We start from the raw sequence: 7,440 nt of genomic DNA, 5'->3' as shown, positions 1-7,440 counted from the left end.
TTTTCAGCACAACTACCATGGTGTTGTTTTTGTGCAGAAATAAAAGTTCTCGGAATTGGACGAAACTTTTTGGAGATTTTTTATGAAATAAATGAATAATACTAGAGCCAGGACCCAATGGAGGAGGGCCACCCTATGCCCACAAGGCACCATGGCGCGCCTACCCCCCTCCCAGGCACGCCCTGGCGGGTGGTCGGGCCCTCGTGGCTCCGCTGACCCTAATCTGGACACTATAAATTCATATTTCTCAAGAAAAAAAATAAGAGAACAAGTTTCATCGCGTTTTACGATACGAACCCGTCGCCACCTCCTGTTCTTCATCGGCAGGCCAGATGTGGAGTCCGTTCGGGGCTCCGGAGAGGGGGATCTTCCGTCTTCGTCATCATCAACCATCCTCCATCACCAATTTCTTGATGCTCACCGCTGGGAGTGAGTAATTCCTTCGTAGGCTTTCGGGACGGTGATGGGTTGGATGAGATTCATCATGTAATCGGGTTAGTTTTATTAGGGCTTGATCCCTAGTATCCACTATGTTCTGATATTGATGTTGCTATGACTTTGCTATGCTTAATGCTTGTCACTAGGGTCCGAGTGCCATGATTTCAGATTTGAACCCTTTGTTTTTTCATGAATATATTTGTGTTCTTGATCCTACCATGCAAGTTATATGCACCTGCTACAAGTTATGATCTGCATACCCCAAGGTGACAATAATTGGCATTCTTTCCGGTGATTACCGTTGTCTGAGGAGTTCATGTATTCACTATGTGTTAATGCTTTGTTTCGGTTCTCTGTTAAAAGGAGGCCTTAATATCCCTTAGTTTCCTTGTGGACCCCGCTGTCATGGGATGGAGGACAAAAGATGTCATGCAAGTTCTTTTTCATAAGCACGTATGACTATTTACGGAATACATGCCTACATTACATTGATGAATTGGAGCTAGTTCTGTGTCGCCCTAGTTTATGACTGTTATATGATGAATATTATCAACGTTATTACCGATCCAATGCCTACGAGCTTTTCACATAATTGTTCTTGCTAAGTTACTACTGTTGCAACTACTGTCACAACTGCTACAAAACTACTGCTACTACTATTGCCGCTCCTGTTGCTGCTATTACCACTACCACCAACTTATCATACTATGGTGCTACTATAGATATTTAGTCTTCATGTGTGGTTGAATTGACAACTCAACTGCTGATACTTACAAGTATTCTTTGGCTCCCCTTTGCGTCGAATCAATAAAATTGGGTTGAATACTCTATGCTCGAAAACTGTTGCGATCCCCTATACTTGTGGGTTATCAAGACCTTTTTTTGGCACCGTTGCCGGGGAGCATAGCTATATTTGTTGAGTCACTTGTGAAAGTGCAACTAATCCCCGGGTGGTTTTGTTAATTCATAACAACATATAGCTCACTGAACTAACATCCGTTCAAGATAAATATTTCAGGAAGTTCAATGAATGGCATGGCATGGACTAGGAATGTGGACCCCTCAAAATGTTAAGGACGCATATTGGCAAAAGCTCAAGACTCTTCATCTTTTTTTAGTGATCCAAGATCACATTGAGTCCATAGGAAAGCCAATACTATTAAATGGGATGAGGTGTTTCTTAATGGCTTGCTTGCTCAAATGCTTAGTGATATTACTCCAAATACCCTCAACCACTTTCTCATTCCAGATATGTCAAAACCCTAAACTCCAACTCGGTCCCACCGATTCATCCTATCCATAGCCACCGAGTTCATATGACATAGCCACAGCCAGAAACCCTGACAATTCGGTCACACCGATATGGATCTCGGTCTCACCGAGATGACCTTGCCAATTCTCTGTTGCCCTATTGCTTCACTTCGGCCTCACCGAGTTGATGCAATCGACGCCATCGAGATGAGGTTTTCCCTAAGCCCTAGCACATCGGTCCCAATGAGTTGTTCCAGTCGGTCCCATCGAGATTCCTAACATTCACATTTTGAACTAAAATCGGTCTCACCGAGTTCATCTATTCGGTCTGATCGAGTTGGGTCAAATGTGTGTAACAGTTGGATTTTGTGTGGAAGCTATTTATACCCCTCCACTCCCTTATCCATTTTTGATAGAACCATCAGAACGTGCCTACACTTCCAACATACATTTTCTGAGAGAGAACCACCAACTCATGTGTGAGATCAAGATATTCCAATCCTACCACAAGATTCTTGATTTCTAGCCTTCCCCAAGTTGCTTTCCACTCAAGTCATCTTTCCACCATATCCAAATCTATGAGAGAGAGTTGAGTGTTGGGGAGACTATCATTTGAAGCACAAGAGCAAGGAGTTCATCATCAACACACCATCTATTACCTTTTGGAGAGTGGTGTTTCCTAGATTGGTTAGGTGTCGCTTGGGAGCCTCCGTCAAGTTGTGGAGTTGAACCAAGAAGTTTGTAAGGGCAAGGAGATCGCCTACTTCATGAAGATCTATCCAAGTGAGGCAAGTCCTTCGTGGGCGATGGCCATGGTGGGATATACAAGGTTGCTTCTTTGTGGACCCTTCGTGGGTGGAGCCCTCCATGGACTCACGCAACTGTTACCCTTCGTGGGTTGAAGTCTCCATCAACGTGGATGTACGATAGCACCACCTATCGGAACCACGCCAAACATCTCCATGTCTTCATTGCGTTTGCACTCTCCAAACCCTTACCTTTACCTTCATATGCAATGTTCTACTTTCCGCTGCTACACTCTTAGAATTACATGTGTAGGTTGATTGCTTGACTTGTGTTAGTTGCCAGACTTGTGTTAGTTGCCAAAATCTGCCCACAACTAAAATTGGGAAAAGTTAGATTTTTATTTGGTCAAGTAGTTTAATCACCCCCCTTGTTGGGGATATAACTACCAGGTATGACCCGCCCAGGGTGGGCCGGGTCAATCACCATGGCGGGTTACTTAAAAGAAGCCCGACGAGTATACAAGGCGACGGTTCATGATAAAGCTTGTAATAGGCCCAAGCCCAGAGGCGGCTTAAGGCCTGTAATTGTGAACCGCCATGTATGGATAAGACTTGTAAAGAAAGGCATGTAAAAGAAGTCACCGAGCCGGACACGTTGTATGAGCCGGCCGGGACTCTGTAGGCCGCCAGGCGTTAACCTGTGTATATAAGGGGACGACCCGGCGGCGGCTTAGGGCAAGAAACAACAGATCGAGAGCCAAGCTAGCGCATTTCACTCCTTGGTCATCGAAACTTAGCAATACTACAACAACTGGACTAGGCTTTACCTTCACCGCAAGGGGCCGAACCAGTATAAACCTCTTGTGTCCTTTGTCTCGATTAACCCCTTTAAGCTTCCTAGTTGCGATGGCTCCACGACTAAGTCCTTTCACTAGGACATCTGCCGTGACAATTCCACGACAGTTGGCGCCCACCGTGGGGCCAGCGCACGGTGGATTTGAGTTCTTGAAGGGCAGCTTCGAAGGGCTCAAGGGATATGTTGTGGGCCAGATGACCAAGAGTCGTCGCGGCAAACTCTGCATCGACGACGCAGGCTCAATTGAGTACGGGTACTGGGTCCCCTTCTATGTAATCCATGTCTTCATCGGCCGGATCGGCGAGCCGGGCCCTGAGCCGGACATCTGCACAGACCTCATCGAGACGGCTCAGCGTGCGAGACCCACCTAGACTCAGCCCGCCGTGAGGCATGCCTTCGTGGGTTGCATCCATGAAGGGGAGTTTTCTGAAGGATCTGTGGATGGCGGTGAGACGACTATCCACTCTGACGGCGAGTCGTCCACAGGTGAGACAGATTCATTGTATCAACTACAGGATGGCGGGCTTGGGGGCTGTTCCAATGGCAGTAGTATTCCAGACCCCTTTGAGCCGCCGAACAGAGCTGGGATCTTCATGGATGGTACGCATCCTGTTCAAAACTCTACGGCTGCAGCAGCGATAACCTCTGGGTCAGGAGCAGCCAGGTCAGGAGACCCCGCACGCCCGCCGGCTCAGGTACTGATGGATCTCATGGATAGGATGACGACCTTACTGACCGCCGTGGTTGAACCGACGGACAAAGCTCGGCATGATGCGGAGGTGGCACGGTTACGTGGGGAGGTAGCTCAAGCCAAGGAAAACTTGGCGGCAGAGGACGTCTAGATGGCTACGGAACGGGCAGCTTTCGACGCTCGGGCTCAACCGCTTCAATCAGAGGCTTTTCAGCTTTCGATGAATCTAAACGCGTCAAATGAGGTCATGAGGAGAAGGCACCAGAAGACTCAATCACGTCTGCCCCTGACTTATGATCCTAGGAATCTCTTCCACACACCTGGGGCTGGTCCCAGTAACCCGCCGGAGGCCAACCAGATTGCAACACCCAGGGCTAGGGCATTGGGTCAGCCGCGAGCTATGGAACCCCCTCGGGTGAATACGGCTTCGTCTCGTCATACACCAACACCGCCGGGTCATTTTTCTAGCCCTTTGGAGAATCTGATTGCTGCATCGACACGTCTGGCGGCTCTCCCAATGGAAGGCGATTCCCTGACGGCGATCGAAACGCGAAGGGTCAGAGATCTTCTTCAGACAGCTCTGGCACAGCAGGAGTCATACTCTTATAGTCGAGACAGGATCCATTCAATCCTCGCCCAAGCCGGAGCCCAGGCTATAGCAGGCATATGGATTCAGTGGCCATGTCAAGCAATGCTCAGCGTCATAACCAGCCACGCAGGTATGACCCGACGCATGATGGAGCTCTTAACTTGGTGGACTAGGAGAGGATCCGCCAAGAGGCTGAGCGGGCAGTTCAACAGGCAGCGGAGCAGGCGGCTCACCAGGCTTTTCCGGTTTATCCAATGGCCTCTATTGAAGCAGGTGTGGCCACAAGGACAGGAGGTGTCCCTTGTCTGGTGTCAGCTTTGCATAATGAGCGTTTGCCAAAGGACTTTAAGGGGCCTCGCAAGGTGCCTAATTACACAGCCGACTTACAGCCTGGGGCATGGATTGAAAGTTACGAGATGGCCATGGAATTGTTGGAGGTCAGTGAAGCAGCAATGGCCAAGTACTTCACTATGATGCTAGATGGAACAGCTCGCACTTGGTTAAAGGGGTTGCCACCCAATTCCATCGGCTCATGGGCAGAGTTAAAAGCCCGGTTCATTCAGAACTTCAAAGATACATTCAAGCAGCCCATGTCGATTGTGGATTTGACTAATTGCAAGCAATAGGAAGGTGAATCCACGACCCATTGGGTGCGCCGGGTGAAGGAAATAATACATTCATCTGATAAGATGGATGCCGGCTCCACGGTCTTAATGTTGGAGAAAAATTGCCGTTTTGAACCTCTAAAACAGAAGCTGGGGCGGCTCAAGCGTGATTGTAATGACATGGGCCAGCTGATGGATGCTCTGGTCAAGTACGCCAACTCTGATAGTACCAAGGATCCCGCGTCTGACAAAGAGAAGACAGGGAAGGGAAAGAAGAACGACAAGGGTCACCAGCATAACCCGGCAAATCAAGGAGGTAACAATAAACGTAAGGCTGATGGTAGTCTGGAGTTTGTGGCTAACACCAACGCACAGGGAAACAATCAACGGTGCAAGGGGAGGCCACCTCCTCGGTCAGGCGGGCCAGGTCCCACTCTCGAACAGTTGCTAAATGAACCCTGCCCGAGACACGACACCCGGGAGAAGCCGGCCACCCATCTATGGAAAGACTGTACGATCATGAAGGCTTTCAAGAATTCTAACATGTTTGACGGTAACATGGACCTAGCAGTGGCTCAGGCGGTGGAGGTTTCCATGGCCCGGGCGGCGGCTCAAGTGGTGGAGGTTTTCATGGCCAGGGCCCTCGGGGCAATCAAGGCGGCTATAATCAGCAATCTGGCCAAGGTAGTCAACAGCAGCGGCAATCCGGGTATCAGAGTAACACAAAGCAACTAAACAGTGGGCAGTACCACATGTTCACCACCAGTTTATGCAAAAGGGACCAGAAACTTCATAAGAGAGTTGTGAATGCGGTTGAACCGGCGGTTCCATGTTATTTGAGATGGTCTGAGCAGCCTATTGTGTGGAGTAGGTAAGATCACCCTCTCTGGGTCAATAATCCGGGTCACTTGGCTTTGGTGGTGGCCCCTCAGGTTGGTGGATACAAATTCACTAAAGTACTCATGGATGGAGGTAGTAGTATCAACATTCTCTATTATGAGACGTTCCGTCACATGGGGTTGACTAACAAAAGTCTTAAGACATCCAACACCGTTTTCCATGGAGTAGTGCCTGGTAAGTCGGCATATCCAGTTGGTAAGATTGAGCTGGAAGTAGCCTTTGGAGATGAGCATGATTCTAGGGCAGAGAAGTTAACTTTTGAAGTGGTCAAAATCAAAAGCCCGTATCACGCCCTGTTTGGACGGCCGGCTTATGCAAAATTCATGGCACGACCGTGTTATGTTTATCTGCAGCTCAAGATGCCGGGTTATAAGGGCACTATCACAGTGCATGGAAGCCGGAAGATAGCCTTGGAATGTGAAGAAGGTGATGCTGCTTACGCCGAATCTGTTTGTGCAACAGAGGAATTGAAGTTTTACAAGGATAATGTTGACCCGGCGGACATGACCTCTTTGAAGAAGCCAACTACTGAGCATGAGCCGGCGTTGAAATTTAAGTCAGCTGACGATACCAAGATGATTGATTTTGTGCCTGGCGACTCATCCAAACAATTCATTATCAGTGCTAACTTGGATCCCAAATAGGAAAGCGCGCTCATCGAGTTCATCTGTGAGAACCGGGACATCTTTGCATGGAAGCCTTCTGACATGCCGGTTGTACCGAGAGAACTCACTGAGCACACTCTCAATATTGACCCCAAGTTTAAACCAGTCAGGCAGTTTATTCAGTGGTTCAACGAGGAAAGGCATAAGGCTATTGGAGAAGAGGTGGCCCGACTCTTGGCGGTCGGGTTTATTGTTGAAGATTTTCACCCAGAGTGGTTGGCTAACCCGGTGCTTGTGCTCAAAAAGAATGGCACTTGGCCTATGTGTGTGGATTACACAGATTTAAACAAAGCTTGTCCGGCTGATCCTTTTGCTCTCCCTCGTATTGATCAAATCATTGATGCTACGACGGGTTGCGAGCGTTTGAGCTTTTTGGTTGCTTATTCTGGCTATCATCAGATCAAAATGGCAGTTAAGGACCAGGAGAAGACGGCTTTCATTACTCCGTTTGGAGCCTTCTGCTATGTGTCTATGCCTTTTGGGATTAAGAGTGCCCAGGCGACTTATCAGCGGTGTGTACAGAATTGCCTTCATAATCAGATTGGGCGCAATGTTCATGCTTACGTGGACGATGTAGTGGTGAAATCCAGAGAGAAGGAAACCTTGGTAGCTGATCTGAAGGAAATTAACCTTTGATAACCTCCGGGTCTACAAGATGATGCTTAACCCGGCCAAGTGCGTTTTTGGAGTCCCAGCTGG

This window comes from Triticum urartu, chromosome 2 (genome assembly GCF_003073215.2).
Source record: "Triticum urartu cultivar G1812 chromosome 2, Tu2.1, whole genome shotgun sequence".
Lineage (NCBI taxonomy): Eukaryota > Viridiplantae > Streptophyta > Magnoliopsida > Poales > Poaceae > Triticum > Triticum urartu.
Note: the sequence above shows the minus strand (reverse complement) of the source record.